Source organism: Vulpes vulpes, chromosome 1, assembly GCF_048418805.1.
Source record: "Vulpes vulpes isolate BD-2025 chromosome 1, VulVul3, whole genome shotgun sequence".
Lineage (NCBI taxonomy): Eukaryota > Metazoa > Chordata > Mammalia > Carnivora > Canidae > Vulpes > Vulpes vulpes.
The window spans coordinates 185888123-185905636 of NC_132780.1; the positions used below are offsets into that span (position 1 = coordinate 185888123).

A 17514-nucleotide genomic window follows, 5' to 3' on the forward strand; every position below is an offset into this window, starting at 1 on the left:
ATGAGGACACAGCAAGAAGGCAGTGGTCCTCTGCAAGCCAGGAAGACAGTTTCATCAGATACCAAATTGCCTGGCACCTTGATCTTGGATTTTTCAGCCTCCGGAACTGTGGGAAATAAAGTTTTGTTGTTTAAGCCACCCCGTTAGTGGTTTGTGTTCTAATAGCCTGAGCAGACCAAAACATGTGTATTATACACTGCTTTATCATTTATTTTTTTTCATTTAACAAGTAGATGATGAACATTTCTCTGGGCATTAACTATTCTACACTGTGATTTTTAATGCTTAAAATATGACAAAAAAAATAGATGCAACCTAAATTTTTAATAATCCCTATTGGACACTTTAATGATTTTCAATTTGGGGTTATTATAAATACTGTTGTAATGAATACCCTTGGATATTTATCTTTTTTACATAGCTCTCATTCCTCAAAGTAGAACTGCTGGATCAAAAGGAATGAATATTTTAAAAGTTTTTGATATATGTATTAAAATGTCCTCCAGAAAGATTGTATCAATTTATACTTCTACTGACAGTTATCTGAGGTTTCCTACTATCAAGAACTCCCACCAACAATAGGCACTATCATTGTAAAATGGTATCTGTTGATCTGAAGGCAAAGAGGTATCTCATTGCTATTTTAATTTGTATTTTTAATTCCTAAATTAATGAATTATATTTTTGGGACATTCTTTAAGGATAGCAAGGAAAGAATGTCACTCTTAACATATAAATATTAACAATTTTATTATTAAAATTCTAATTTTTCAATATGACATATACCTTACCACTTGTAGAGCACACCTAATCTACTCACCAACCCTGCAGCTTCCTTTTTTTTTTTTTTTTAAGATTTTATTTATTTATTCACAAGAGACACACACACACACACACAGAGGCCGAGACACAGGCAGAGGGAGAAGCAGGCTCCATGCAGGGAGCCCGATGCGGGACTCAATCCCGGGTCTCCAGGATCATGCCCTGGGCCAAAGGTAGGCACTAAACCACTGAGCCCCCCGGGGATCCCCAACACTGCAGCTTCTAATACAACTTCACTGCTTTACTTTTCATGATTCTTAGAAGAAATACGGAATTTTTATAGGTTTTATGGAAGCTGGAATTTATGTCTAAATTAGCCTTAGAGAAACTTCTAGGAATCCTTAATACAGAAGATTATGGAATGTTTCAATGTAAATGATGCTGGTAATACAATAGGGTCTTTAAAATAGGTCTGTTTAATTTTACTACCTGGCTATTTTTTTCCACATGCCCTATATATCCATTCTTACTCTTCATTATGACATATACCAGGTGCTAAATAAATATCTGTTAGATCATTGAATGGATTAATGAGGGAATAATCTATTGTTTTCTAACTTTAAATTGAAGCAAATTGTATCTATTCTAAAACAATTCTACCCATTTCAGGATCCCTGGGTGACGCAGCGGTTTGGCGCCTGCCTTTGGCCCAGGGCGCGATCCTGGAGACCCGGGATCGAATCCCACGTCGGGCTCCCGGTGCATGGAGCCTGCTTCTCCCTCTCCCTCTGCCTGTGTCTCTGCCTCTCTCTCTCTCTCTCTGTGATGACTATCATAAATAAAAATAAATAAGAAATAAAAATTCTTTAAAAAAAATTCTACCCATTTCTATTCCCATGGCATCCTCCTTTACGTTCTTCTCTGCTATGATAAATTCTACTTCTTTTCTTGCACTTGCACTATCTCCTGAAAGACCCTCTTTCTGGAAACTTGGATGGCTAAAGAGTCAAGGAATTGTGCTTCTCATGCTCTAACTCTGGCCAAGTCTTCTGCTGAGTTTCAAAGTAACAAGGGATAAAATTAAGGAAAGCATGAGTCACAATTTCTCCAAGTCACATGGAGAACAAATGACATGGTGAGTTCCCACTTTATTCTTTTGTTTAATCAGAATTCGCCATAGAAAATTTGCCCTAAATTGGCCTTGGAAAATTTATTGTTTATTTTTTTCAGTCCATTACCCCTAGAGGCTTTTTTTAATCTTTATTTTCTTTTACTGAGACTAACCTTGATCTACCCTCCACTTTTGTCCACTCCCAGTGAAAATATCTTTTCTAAAAATTAGTGTCTGTTTTACAGTCATTTGTGAAGAGGCAATTGCTGAGAGATCTGTCATAACATTTTTGATACAGTTAAAAAAGAGTTAAAAGAAATTTTCTTCAAAAAGACCAGTACAAAAGTACTCCTACATGTACTAGGCTTTCAGATGCCTCAAATATTTTCATGAATGAAAGCCCTTTTGGTTATTTTCATTATAGGGGAAATTCTTTTGTGGAAAATTCAAACCAACAAAGAAAGCTCAGATTGCAGTTCTAACATTTTTCAGCAGAGTTGACCAAACATGAGTCCTAAATTGACGTATTATGAACACAATAAATAAGGTTTTAAAGGCTGGCTAGCACTGCAAAGCTTTTTGAAACAGACCTCTCCTTTATGTATCTATCTTTCTGGGAGTTCATGGATCATGAGAGGACATAGAATTCGAAAGCCTCTGGTTATTCTTACAATGGCCACAGCTAATGGACAGCTGGGCAGCAAGGGTCGGTCACTTCCTGTAGAATCATCTGTGATGAATCATCCTGGTTGCCAGCTTGGGAGTGCAGGAGCTCTTACGTTGCCGCCTAGAGTTATTAAAAGACTGCACTGGCATTGTAAAAGGTTAATTGCTAATGGATAAACAATTCAACCCAAACCATTTCTGTTGAATTCCTACTTTGTACAAGACACAAAGATAGTAGTGTTGGCAGCTTTGACATGGGCAGGGTGGTGTTGGTGATGGAGGTGGAGGTGGTGGTGTGTGTGTCTGTGAGGGAGAGAGAGTTACAAAGAGGAATGACCTAATCTCTGCCCTCAAGTGTGGAAATACTATAATGGAGGCAAAGCTAGGGGCTGTGGGATCAAAGAGATGGGAGATACATATTCTAAAAGATAGGGGACAGGTATGAATCACACAGAGGAGCCTAGTCAATGGCTCTAGTATTACGGTTTAAGAGATCAAAATTGAACTCCATGAAGTGGGTCAAGAGGAAGTGAATAGTTTCAGAAAGAAAGCGGTCTTGTAGGTGGCCAAAGAAATACAGCTTCAACAGACTAAGGGTTAATTAATGAGAGAGAGGGAGAGAGAGACAAAAGACACACACACACACACACACACACACAGAAAATGGCAGAAATCTCATTGTAAAAGAACCAGAATCTGGAAAAGCCCAAGCCATTTAGTGAGGCCTAACTTCTTTCATGTTCTCATCTGTAATAATCTACCCACATATAGAATGTCTGCTCCATCGCTAGAGTGCAAGCTGCAAGGAAGCAGCTAATTTGTCTGTTTTATTAATTGCTCCCCAAAGAGTATATGACACTAGTAAACACATAAAAATAGGGATCCCTGGGTGGCGCAGCAGTTTGGCGCTTGCCTTTGGCCCAGGGCGCGATCCTGGAGACCCGGGATCAAGTCCCACGTCGGGCTCCCGGTGCATGGAGCCTGCTTCTCCCTCTGCCTGTGTCTCTGCCTCTCTCTCTCTCTCTCTCTCTCTCTCTCTCTGTGTGACTATCATAAGTAAATAAAAATTTAAAAAAAAAACACATAAAAATATCAGCAGAAAGAATATATGAACATATGTGATAGATGACTTATAGAACCACAAGGGAGGCCTGTGTTCCAGAAGCTGGGGTTTGAGGACATACACACCCCCAACACACACACACACACACACACACACACACATACATCATTATCAGGTGGTAGCATAAATCTGTGAACACCAAACTGCTAGAAATGTGTGGGCTAGCAAGAGATTGATTAGCATTTCTTTCTATTCTTCTGGATTGGCGTCTAGGACCCTACACTGCCATGAACCCATGATACCACATTATAAGGAAAGCAGAAAACACAATTAGAAACAAATGCCATCTTTGGAGCTTATTAAGAGTTAGTCCAGTTGGTTTTACTCCTACAGGGCTGGAGATTCGAAGGGAACACCAGAGTCAGAAGCCATCAACTCATTTGGGAGTGCTGCATGTGGGTCTTCTGAGACGGCAGGGTGAGGAGGGAAGGCTAAGACATGGGACTAGACTTTCACCACGTGCTGTGGCAAGAATGATTGAGCTCCCCATGGATCAAACACATACAGCAAAGGTAGGTAGGCAGAGGTCTGGAGTGAGAGGACACCAGAAGCAAGAGGTAGTGGGGCCTGTTGCTGGAGATGAGTGTGGAAGGGTTGCAAGGGATTGAGCTGAGTGGATTTCCCAGGTCAGTAGAGACGTGTGACCTCCCTGCTTCTTGGAGAAGACTTGGAACAACTCCTGGCCTGGAATGCTCTCCCAGTGGTGACCACCCTTCGTTCATCAGACTAACTCCTCTGGACTCGTCGATCAGGTCAAATGTCAATTCCTCAGAGAATGCCAGACAATAATTATCTTTGTCATTTGTGATTAATGGCTGTCTTCTCTTCTAGACTGTGGCATTCTCAAGGGCAAAGGACCCTGTGGCTCCAGCTCACTGTGGCCTTCCACTGCCCAGCCGTGTGCTTGGCATGGAGCTGCAGCCTGATGGCCAAGGGGGGCCGGCTCTAGGTTTGGCCTGCTTATCTGAACACTAGTGTCAGATTTTCTAACTGCACTGCTTCCCTAGGCCTCAGTCCCCTCACCTATAAAATGGGGTAAAGGGATGCCTGGGTGGCTCAGTGGTTGAGCGTCTGCCTTCGACTCAGGGGTCCCAGGATCGAGTCCCACAATAGGCTCCCATCAAGGAGCCTGCTTCTCCCTCTGCCTATGTCTCTGCCTCTCTCTATGTGTCTCTCATGAATAAATAAATAAATCTTTTAATATAAATAAATAAAATGGGGTAAAAAGCACACTGACGCTATAGGGTTACTGTGAGGATTAAATGAGATCATACATGGAAAGTATGTGGCTTCGTGCCCGACACAGTTATGATCCACAAGCTAGACAACTTTTGCTTTTTATGACTGGCATTCAGTAAGTATTTGCTGAATTGAATTAACAGGAGCCAACAGTCTTGGGGGCTTACTGTGCCAAGTACCGTGGAAATGCTTTACATTTCCTATTTCTTTCCATCCTTCAATCCCTCCCTGAGAAAAAGGTACTACTCTCACCCTGATTTTACTGAGAAGGAAGCTGAAGTATGAAGAGGTTATGAAACTGACTCAAAGTCACACTGTGGCTCAATTGGTGAAAACAGGTTAAGGTGCATCCCAGACCATGACATATATCGTCGGTCTCCAACGGGTTTGCTGTCAATGCTTCTTTATCTTCAGCACTGTCTTTTCTGGCCCAAACCAGAACTGTTAGCAAACAGCCCATCTTATATAAAAACATTTATTTTATATGGCTATGTACTGAAAGTAGATAATTTTCAAAAGCACAAATAGTCAAGGGAACTTCCTCTGTGGTCACATTGATTATTTCTCATAATTTGGTCACATTTATTATTTCTCATAATTCAATAAAATATGTCATTTGCATCAAGGTCATTTTGCTATTTGCTTTTATTGGACATATGCAAATTTAGACGCTACCTTAAAATCTGCAAACCTTGAAGTGCATAATCACCACAGCATTGATGTAAATATAAATCACTTAAAATATATCAGAGTAGGAATTCTAAGAAAGTGTGACTGAAGAAAACATCATAGACATCTATATTTGGCTATGTTTACATCTACCTATGTAAATAAGTAACTTTCTATTCATACTCATAAATATTGAATTCAGCAGTACTTTATCTTTGCATTCTTACCTTTGAATGGCACTCACACATTGCTCACTCAAAAGTTTAAAAAAAAACTTTAGAAAGTAGTCCACCTAAAGCATTTGACTCAGAAAGCTAATAATTTTTTCCAGTTGTTTAAATCATCACCATACAGTAGTGCACGGTGTTTCCTTCTAAGTCTCATCTTTATTAAATGCACAGAAATTCAGTAGGCTGAAAGGTTAGGAGCTCAAGCTCTTGGGTTATACTCACCTGGATTCAAATTCTGACATGACTTAGTCAAGATATTTAAGTGGCATAATCCCTAGTGTCTCCATCAGCAAAATGGGATAAAAATAGAATTTACTTCCCAATGCTATTATAATCATTAAGGAAGATAATAAGGGGGCACCTGCATGGCTCAGTCAGTTAAGCATCTGCCTTGATCCTCAGGTCATGATCCCAGGGTCCTGAGATGGAGCCCCTCGTCAGGCTCCCTTCTCATTGGGGAGTCTGCTTCTCCCTCTCCCTTTCCCTTTACCCCACCCCTCCCCACTGTGCTCTCTTTCTCTCTCTCTCTCTCAAATAAGTAAATAAAATATTTTAAAAATATATTTAAAGAAAATAATACAGCAGTTCCCCTTATTCATGGGGATACACTCCAAGACCCCCAGGGGACACCCAAAACTACAGACAATATGGAACCCTATATATACTCTGCTTTTTCCTATACATACATTCTTATGATAAAATTTGACTTATAAAATTAGGCATAGTACGAGATTAACAACAACAGCTGGTAATGAAAATAGAACAATTATAATAATATAATAAGAGTTATGTGGATGTGGTCCCTCGGTCCCTTTGGTACCATGCTCCCCTTCTTCTTGTGGTGCTGTGAGATGATACACTGCCTATGTGATGAGATGAAGAGAATGACGAAGGCATTGCAACTTAGCATTAGCTACGATTGACCTTCTGCCAATATCTCAAAAGGAGCATCTGCTTCCAGACTGCCGCTGATCTCAAGTAGCTAAAATTGTGGGTAAGATTGGACTACTGTAGTTGTGAGGGGCTGAATGGTGTTAACCTACATTTAGAAAAATAACTTCCAACTATATCTTTTAGTGACTCCCATACACCACTTGGTAGATGTTTAAGTAAATTGAATCAAAATTCAGAAGGTGAACTGTTTAGAGTCAAACAACATAGTCTTAGTATGAGTTGCTATTTGGTTTTTCCCCCAACACATTCAAGGACTGGTTGTATAGGACTCAACCGGAAAGGTTTTGAAAACTTAGGATTCTGGTAACTCTGAAAATTCGGACTCCGTCAGAAGGTGTGATATTAGGCCACGAATGCGTATTTGTAAAAGCCCCTCCAGGGATTATTCTGGTGGACAGCCAGGTTACAGACCATTAGCAATGGTCAGCTCAGTAAAAAATTTCTCCTAGTACTTCCATTGGCGGATGAATGCCCCATAGATGGAAAGCAGATCCCACGAGTTTCCTGGTTAAAGACTGTCTGTATCACAGCATCTGCAGCCTCATTCCAAAACTGAGTTTTTCAACTCTCTAAAGGTATGGCCAATGAGAAGAAGTCCCCAAATGGCATGAGAGAGACCAGAGGGAAGGGGCCCTGAGCCTGAGCATTTTCCAAGGCGTCAGTGCCCCCAACACAGGGAACAGCAGCTCCTCCCACCCAGCGATTGAACTGAGTGGCATGCAGCCCAAAGGAGACATGCACCCCCACCTCCTCATTGGATTTCTGCTCTCCTGGATCTCCCTGTGCCATCTATCACAAAGGCGGTCAATAAATACTCATCAATTAATTATTGTAATCTTAGAGTCAGCCTCCCATTACAGCAGCCCATTCTGTGCCTCACCTCTGGGATGTGAATTTAGCCAACAAAGGTGATTTAATGACCATGCCTCCCCATTGAATCCTTTGAAAAACTGCACACATTTTATTTCTCCCGCCCTCAGGCCTCCTTTCTCCAGCCATGTGTGCTCATCCCCTGCCACACGCCCTCCTCTTCCTTCCTGCTTTTGTCACGCCTGCAGGCACGCCATGGAGTCATGTGCTCTAGGGTATAAATAACAGACCAACATTCATCTCTGTGGTGGCAGAGAAGCTGCTGCCACTTTTTCTTTTTCTTTTTTCTGGAAACCTGCCTTTGGTGTGACAGTATACTACAGCAGTTTGAAACATTTTCACAAAACATTTCTGAGTGAAGCAGGGAGAGGAGATGGGGAAGTGAAGATACTGCTGTGGCCTTCACACATCAGTTTATAACTTGCCTAAATATTTGTCATCATGTCAACAGCACTTAAACGTGAGCCAATAATTCATTTCAATCCAGATCTGTATTCTCTGAAGTGCTCTTGGGGGAAAAAGTTGCTCAGTGCTTCTAAACTTTTATTCCTTTATCACTGGGAAAATACTTATTTTTTATTTATTTAGGATCTTCTTTAAGAATCTATAACGAAGATGTAAATTCTCACAGAGCAGGCAACGTGTCTGGTGTTGCTCACCATTGAATCCCCCATAGTAAGCACAATGACTGATAGTAGTAGGGGCTTTATTATTATTTTTAAGAGTTTATTTATTTCTTCGAATGAGACACAGAGAGAGAGAGAGAGAGAGGTAGAGACATAGGCAGAGGGAGAAGCAGGCTCCCTGTGGGTATCTCGATGCAGAACTCGATCCCAGGACCCTGGGATCATGACCTGAGCCAAAGGCAGATGCTCAACCACTGAGCCACCCAGGTACCCCAATAGAGGCTTAAAAAATAAATAAATAAATAAATAAATAAATAAATAAATAAATATATATATATATATATATATATATATATAAATCAGGGAAGACACACTTTAGAAGAGTGTTGGGGGACTAAAGAAGACAGATTTGGGATGCCTGGGTGGCTCAGTGATTGGGCATCTGCCTTTGGCCCAGGGCATGGTCCTGGAGTCCCAGGATCAGGTCCCACATCAGGCTCCCCATGGGGAACCTGCTTCTCCCTCTGCCTGTGTCTCTGCCTCTCTCTGTGTCTCTCATGAACAAATAAATAAAATCTTAAAAAAAAAAAGAAGACAGATTTTTTGCAAGGCCATTTCAAGGAGAGAGAACCCCCAAAAGATGGAAAAGTCTTTTCTTCTAGTGTATACAGAGAGAGGGGAAAGAGATAGGAGGGGAGGGAAGAAGGGGAAGTAAAGAGAGAGAGGGAAGGAAAGAAGGGGGTGGGAGGGCAGGAGAGACAGTGGGGGGAGAGAGAGGGGTGGAGAGAGAGAGAGAGATGGAGGCCGAGAGAGTGTGGAGGGAGAGAGAGAAGAGAGAGAGGAGGAGGGAGAGCATAATAAGATGAAGAGGACAGTAGAGTATTCAAGCAAAGGAATCATGTTCTCTTCGCCTTTGTTGCCCTTGATAACAAGGGGAGTGTAGATAACAGATATGTGCTTCAAATAGAAGTTCCTGCAATTGCTCCTCACCCCTGCCCCCTGCCGCCATGTTAGCCTGGCATGGTTTATAAGGTCCCACATGACCTCGTCCCTGCCCAGCTGTGCAGCTTCAGGCCCATCTCCACCATCCCCTCACAAGTGTGTACATTCCAGCCATTCTGAACTTCCTTCACATTCTCTTGGGTATGGGCATTGGCATATGCTACACTATCTGCCAGGAACACATTCCACCCCTTCACCAGCCAATTCTTTTGGGCCTTTAGGTATCTGCTTACATGTCACTCCCTCCAGAAGTCTCTCCAGGCCTTTGGGTTGGACTTCCTTTCGAGGTTTCCCTGTTCTGGCCTCTACTAGATTGGTCCGTGACTGCTTGCGTAGCTGCCTCTGCTGAGGCCATAGGCTCCAGGGGGCAGTGATCAAGCCGATGTTGTTCACCGTTGATTTTTCAGCACTGAGCACAGCCTGACACACAGTCCATAAATGTTTAGTGAAGGAATGAAAGAAACGAAGAGGAAGGAGGGAATTCTCAGCCTGAGCCAACAGCAAGGGGCCATCTCAGCAAAGAGATGGTGGCTACCCCAAGTGGAAGTTGCTTTTCCTGGCCTGTCTTAAGATCCATTTGGTGGAGTCCCAGAGGATGTGGGGAGGTGAACCTGATACAACAGAGCCCGAATTATGTGTAGGAAAGAAAAGAAAGAGTAAATGATTGCTAATAAGACTAATAGGTTTTGAAAATCAAAGACTATTTCCAATTAACACACTCATTTCTAGCTACATATGTTACGAAGCAGTTCTTTTTGAATAAAATTGTCACTTAATATCAGACAGAAGTTCTTATCTCATTTTTAAAGCTTTATCCTGGCCGATGAGGAAGGAATAGGCCAACCAAAATAATTCCATGCAACGATTTTGTACAAAATTTAAAAAACAAATAACTTGATTTTAGTGTATAGAAACAATCAAAAAGAAAGTCTTTAATTCATTTTAAGACTTGTGTATTGAACATGGAGGTTTTTCCAGCTGGGAGCTATTACCTTGGTTTCTGCCATCTATACTCCTATCTCCAATGCTTACATGCCTGGAGTACTGTCCCAACAAGAACCATTTTTTTTTTTATCCTGGTTAAAAAAGAGGGACAAATCAAGTCATAGTAATGACAGTGACCCAGATCAGGAGATACCAAAAATGTCCTGACTGCTTTGATTTTCTCACTCCAGTGCCAAGTAATTTTGGGTTGTGTCTTTTCTACGAAAAGGCTTTCAGTTTCACTGCATGAATATAGTGTTGATGCAGCATGCACTTGCCACTGGGGAGACCACAGTCCTGGATGTCCCAAGCACTTGGGGCTCCTGTCTCACTTGGCTACTCCTCTGTTACCTGATGAGAGTTATTTATTTGAATTTTCTTCCCTCATTTTTTCATCTATAATGGGAAATTTTCTTATAATTTTTTACAGTCCACCCATCTTATTTCAAATTCTTACGTGATCTGTTTAAGATTTTAACCATTTTGTGTTTCTCTATCACTTAATTGGTTAAGGGCTTTGCAAATAAAAATCAATTGTCCAGAGATTCAAGAAAAGAAAAACCTGGCTGAAAGCATTAATTTAATGAGGATATCTGTTATCTGCAATTATCTATTTGATATCATCAACTGCTTCATTAGAGGGGAAAAACTATGTCAAATAATACTTTGAATGCTACCAAAGCACTTAGCACATAAATATCCAACTAATACTCATTGATACGCTATTCTAAGAATACTTGGCATTAATCAAATATCCTTTATCAGCCTATGATCATTTTTCATCTATGGGAGAAGAAATTAGCTGATGAGATTTAATTGATCTAGGAATCACCAAGGTAAACCTTAAAAAAATATGGGGTTTCAAGAAATTGAAGAATGGAATAAAAACATCCCATTAAAAAAAGATGCTAGTAATGCATTAAATGTCATACCTTTGAAATTACCTTGTTTCTTAATTAGAATTCTTCAAGCATATCAATTGAACTTGTCCTCACTGAGAACCACACCCTAGGCAAATTCAAAGCATGGAAGGGAATTATTTTCTAGTTAATGGAGCATGTAAGTTTATTTTAATATTCAAGGTTATGATGGGTGAAATGTAAACTGAGAACTTTTCCTTTTTATCACGGGTCATGGTATAATAGCAGTACTTACTTTATGAAATAAATGTCCAATTACCATAAAACAAATGGAAGGTCATTACATTTTACTTGGCTTTTGTATGCAGTCTATGAAATGTGTTTCCTTACAAATTGGCATGCTGTAGTACTTTGTGTTTGTAGTCAATCCAGGGAGCCCAGCCTTATCTTTTCCTCATTACAAACCACGTGGGCTCCATTCTAGCGGCGATAACTTAAGTCTTTCTCATCACTGAACCTTTGCATTAACCGTTCTCTCGGCTTAAAATGACTTCTTCAATTCCTCCACCACTCTACAAACCTTTTCTTCTTCAAGACATTTCGGAAACTCATCTCTCCCACATATTCCTTCCCTATGACTTCTTTAACCTTTTGTAATAATACATATGTGAAGCTTGGGTCAGATATCCTTTTTCTCTAGATAACCCAAGTAACAAAGAAGTCCCTTATTTTGGCCTGAGAAAAGATTCCTGGTGTCTGCTCTCTACGTGTTTGTCTTTTGGGTGAGGGTTTTAGGGATGGAAGGGGACTACTAGCTAGCAGTGTGTGTGGCTCAGTGTTAGTTAACATCCTTGGGACAGAGTTTGCAGTATATCCCAATATTACCCTTCACTGTAGTGGGTCCTTGTAATGTATGCTTCTCGCATTTGCATTTGCCTGTCTCCACCATTAAATTCTATTTACTTCTTCCATTTATGGTGAATCTTTTGAAACCAACAGTGATAGAATTACCATGTGTTTCTCAGAGGAGGAGTGAGGATTCATTGGTTGATGATGCCAAGGTCACAAACTCAATTGCCTTCACAGCCCAGGCAAGTTACATAAATGTGCAAAGAGACACAGTGTTAGACAGGGAGCAGAGGCTAGGTAAGCTGGAGGGTACCTGCCCAGCCTAGAGGCATTCAAATGCAAAAATTCACAGCACCCCTGCCAGTCCAATTTGGCCTTCCAGTCACTAGTTTGCAACCCCTGATGCCCTTATTTCTTGCTCTGAGCCTGTGAGGTATGTTGGTGGTGACAGGGCGATTAGCTACATTTTATTGGTGAATGAATTGAGACGCAGAATAGTAACTTTATAGAAGCCACACAGGAAAATCAGCTTCATGCAGATGTCTTGTTCAAAGAGAATAGATTGCATAAAAGGTAAAATAAAAAAGTATGATCTAAGACCTGGGAGTGAATGAGTAAACCTAATTCCTTTAAAGGAAAATATTCTAATATTTGGAGGTGGTTTTTCAGTATATTCGATAAGTCTTAAAAACATAATGAAAAAAAAAAACCATAATGAAATCAGCTAGTCCCTTTACTGTGATTTGGATATATTTACACATACATACACATGAACATAGACACACACTCCACACATTTATTTTTATGATTAAATCCTAATTACCCTGGGAAATTTGGCAGCTTGTCCTTCCTATGAGATTCTGGCTAATACGTGAACTACTTTGATTTATAGGAAACCTAATTTTAAGGGCAGGATTGTTCCTTGCCTAGATATCCTGCAGGTTTTCTTCAAGATGATGCTTTATTTACTGTTGTTACTCTTAGTTGTGATGGGAAAGGAAAGTCGGGAAAGAGATCCCAGAATCCACTATTTAATGTGAACGCTTTGAAATTTTTATTCACTTCTACTCCAAGCTGAGAAGTAGGCAAAGCATATTCTGCAAATCAAGCCCGTTAAAATTCCACTGCAAAGTGTGGACTTGAATGACTGCAAGTGGAGCTGTCAGTTCGTACAGGCATCACTGTCAAGGAGCCGTGTCATCTGTCAGTGTCGGTTCCAGCTCACTGTTCCACATAGAGGGAATGCACTGTTGCCTCCCAATTGATAACACGCTGCCAGAAGCATGTTACTTTCTCATCCGTCTTCTTGTAGCTGTCAAAAATGGAATCCATTAATTAGTTTGTTCTTGTGAATTTTAGTTGTTCTAAAGACATGTAAATTTCAAAGTAAGACAAATAAAAATCCCAACCCAAACCATGAGGCCAATAAGGGCTCAAAATCCCAAAGTGGCAGCTCTTGCTGACAGTGGTGAGAACTGACCAGCTAAACTCTGCCTTAAGTGAATGTAATGATGTGGCTAGTTTCCCATCCCTTTTAATGAGAGCATGTTTCCCAAGGCAGCAGAGGGATGGAGAGTTCGAGCAAAAGACGGGAGACGCCCTGAACATGGCTCTAACTAGTCAGGCAGTTTGACACAACTTAGGGAGCCTGGTTGCTGCTGCTACTGCATGATTACCTTTTTGTATGTTATTCCTCTCCAGTGGCTTTCAAAAAAAGTTTGATGGGCTTTATTTCCCTCATTTTGGTGGTCCCAGAAAGCCCAGGCAATTCTATAAACTCCATATACTTTAGACAGGGTGCCTCATGTGTAATTCACTTCAGCATTCCAATATACAGTATATCTGTGAATTGAAGGAATATTCTATAAGAAAGTTGAAACAAATATATTGAACAATCTTTATGTCTGGTGTAGTATATTGCAAAAATGAGTATGGTTCAGCTTAACCCAATTTTTTCTCTCTCCATCTTTTCGAGTCAGTGATAAAGGATCCCACTGACAGTAAATTATTTTATTCTTTTCAATTCAATAAGCATTTATTAAGTGACTACTCTGTGTAACTCACTGTGCTAGGTACTCTGGGAAATACAAAAATGATTAAAATACAGCTTGAGTCCTCTGGAAGCTCATGCTTTAGAAGAAGAGGCAGCTGCACACACAAAGAGCCCTAATTCAAGATAGACTGCAGGAGTTTACTGAAGAATGGGCCGGAGAAGAGAGGAAAGAGAGATGAGCTCTCTCCGGGAGGGATTCCTGGAGTGGGCAGTGTGCAAGCAAAGATTTGAAAGAAGGGACCGGTCTTCACATGGCTGTAACGTCCTCATGTTTAAAGGCTATGCCACATATGGAGGGAAAAGTATACACCAAAGCAGTGAGTCTGCAAATGACAAGGAAGACTAACCTTGCACAGGTGGAGATGTGCGGGGAAGAACTTTCCAGCATGAGGCCTGCCCTAGTGTGGTGCAGGGAGGACTCCGGGACAGAGACATCCTCCTAGCCTTTTACTAGCAGGTGCTCCCTTTGTGAAAAATGTATGAAGAAGTAGTTGCTTAGGATTACATCTCATGACTTGTAGCATAAATAAGTGTAGCATAAATAAATATAACCAGAAGTATCTGAGATTTTTTTCAGATTTAGGTTTGCTCATCTCCAGCCAGGATATAATAGGGAAAAATATGGTCACTCGAATGAATGGAAAAGAAGGTAAAAAATAATTTAGCAGAATCTTTTTTAAGAGCATCAAAACATTCAGGGAATTTCTGATTCTTTTCCAGCAAACAGCACGGACGGTCAGGATTATTTTAAGGCCCTGCAGAGAAGGGACTTGGTTTTGCTCATTGCCGAATCCCTCCAACTCAGAAGAGTACATGGCTCGTGATAGGGAATTCCAGCAACATCTGTTGATGGCCCTTTTCACAAAACCTATCAGTTGTAGCTCAGCCAGGTCTCAAAAGTAGAATAAACACTGCTCTGCTCAGCCGCATGCTCCCCCTACACAGGAGCGCTAGCTTTAGTTGGAGGCGAAATGCTATGAGGAAGACAAGAACTTTTTCCTAGGTGTAAAATATGGACATTTGCCGATTTGGCCAAAGTTCTTTCTTATGACTTGAGCAAAACAGATTCAAAAGGAAAGAAGAGTTAAACCAATAGCTTAGAAAAATGAACTAGGACAAAGGACTTTGGCTAAAGCCAAGAATGATCGAAAATGCTAAGTTTCTTGCTATCAAACTCAATCAAGAAGGTCATACCCGGAATGAGGTGAGATGGTCAACTATTTGGTTAATTCAGTCCCCCTCTGGTCCATTTTAATTCAGTGAGCAAAGTGTATTTTGTATGAAGAAAACTAGTTTGACTTTCTTCACATGAAAATAGGCCAGGCGACGGTAACAGGGCCCATCAGGTGCTTCTGAGTCCAGAGGAGTCCATGTGGTAACCTCTCTAACCTGAAACAATGGGGGTCCCCCCTAAGAAACATTAGTATCTGTTAAGGGCAGAGCACAGATATAGGCAGGAGCAATATGTCATCCATTTTACATCCACCCTTAAGAGCGGGCCCTGGGTGCAGATTCCTGGGGGCCCCCTTTCTGGGCCAGGCCTGGATGGTGAAGGGGAGGTGCAGGCGGCAAAGGTGGGGAGCATTACAGGGTGGGGGGCACTCATGGCAGCAGCCATTTTCCACAGGTAGAGAAATATTTTAATCTCTTAGTAGTCCATTGAGCCAAACCAGAGCAACTGATTGAAAATTATCCGTGAATATAGCATAAAATCTGGTTTCTGCCCACAAGGAACTTAATGAGCGCTCAAGTCTATTCAGAAGAATATTCCAGCTGGACTGAACATTAGACCAACTGACCAGAGGAGAGTGTCCAGAAAATTGGCTGGGTCTTGTCTGTCTGTTAATAGATGCATTGCAAGAACTCAGATCCTGGCTAAAATGCTAGTCCCCACCTGGCTTGGCTAGGATGGGAGCTTTTTAAGGGTGGTTGGAACATATCACAGAGAGAGAGCAAAAGGCCCCCTTGAACCAGTCGCGGTGTCATACTTCTCTAAGGTCCTTCACGCACTCTGATACGGTGTTACTCTTCGCATCAAAATCCAGTTCACTTAACTTCTACACACATGACAGAACCAAACGGATCAGGCTGTTGGGCCATTCTAATCCCTTCCATCCAGCAGCAACATCTGGCTTCCCTCAGATCGGCTTTCCTCCCTCTTACTTTCCCTTTAACTTCCCCTCACCCAGCCTTCTCTCCATAAGTGATTATTAAGCCTTCTGTGTCCTGGGGGCAGAGGATAACTTTAAACCGGAGATCATGGTAACACTGAAATGCACACAGTAACTCATGGTTGGTCTACACCAAGATTCTTTCACCCGCAGCAAACTACTTCCACCTTGCATGTAGCGGGTTGACAGGCCCAATGGGGGATGGATGCCATTAGAGCAGGTTGCTGTAGGAAGAGCTGCATCTCGGAGGAATAAGAAGAGTCATTCGTCACACAGTGGGTGAAAAGCTTGCAGGTGGCACTGGAGCTTTCCCTTTGCACACGTCTCACTTGCTCTGATAAAAATGGGCCACTTAGCGTGGCCTTACCCATGCAAGTGCCATCTGATGAGTTGGGCGCCCACAAGGCAGACAGTCAAATCATTAACTGGGCTTTGATCCCATCAGAGTTAGGTATCAGTCAAAAGTAGTTTGGGGTTACCTACCAAGAATCCTTTTGAAAAGTGAATACATTTGTGGAAGTTAGAAGCCCATCCATGCCTTTCCAACAGAGGAAACCCTTAGAAACACCTGATTTCTCATTTAATTTTCTTTTTTGTAATGACCATGTTTATCCTTGACTATGAACTCCTGCCATAAAAGAAGACAGCCGTTTGGTTAGTTGTCTATAAATAATACACAGCAAGATCTATTTACCTAATTTCTATATGTAGGTTTCCCCCTTCTAATTGAATGCTTTTTTTCTCTCTCTTTCATTAAAGTCAGCTTCCCGTGACCTTTAAATTCAGTTAGAAAAGTTAATCCTCTGGTTAATCTGGACCAATTGGTTTCTGAAACACCACTCAGTGACAAACCATTATTTCTAGCTCAGCTTTTAATTGGTTAGAATGTTATTGCTGCGAGATCCAGTAGCTGTCAGCTTTGCCTGCTAGCCAGTCTGAGCCTTCTGGACGTAGTCCAAGTCATTAAAGCAACATCTCGTGTTCAAGCCGGGGATATTTATCCTGAACCCAAGCCCAGTGCTCTCTCCTGCTCTTATTTAATTAAGGCCTAGGGAATGTTGCAGGGAGTCCTGCTACAGATGGAGGACAAGTATACTTTTTTTGGGGGGGGGGAACCTTGAGGTTCAGCTTCTTTCTGTTAAATGCTATTTTTAAATTATTAGGTGAAATCTCCATTCAAGTCACAACTTAGCATTGATGCTAAGTACATGTTTTCTCAGATATTGTATAACCTGCCTCAGCTTTGAATTTGCCCCTGTACTAAAGAGCCCAAAAGAACCCAATTATGTCACAGTTAGGGGAATACTTACCCAATGTCCAACATACAGATAACTTACTACAATTA

At 41.3% G+C, this 17514-nt stretch overlaps 2 long non-coding RNA genes across 2 annotated transcripts in view; one reads left to right on the forward strand and one right to left on the reverse strand.

The window, feature by feature from the left end:
* LOC140595511 (uncharacterized) overlaps positions 1 to 17514 on the forward strand; it is a 117855-nt gene that overhangs the window by 37839 nt on the left and 62502 nt on the right. The gene's annotated exons all lie outside the window — the stretch shown is intronic.
* LOC140595507 (uncharacterized) lies at positions 12661 to 13787 on the reverse strand. The gene is made up of 2 exons (XR_011997191.1): positions 13622 to 13787; positions 12661 to 13257 (listed from the first exon to the last, which is right to left on the reverse strand). It is a non-coding gene; the product is annotated as an uncharacterized lncRNA (long non-coding RNA).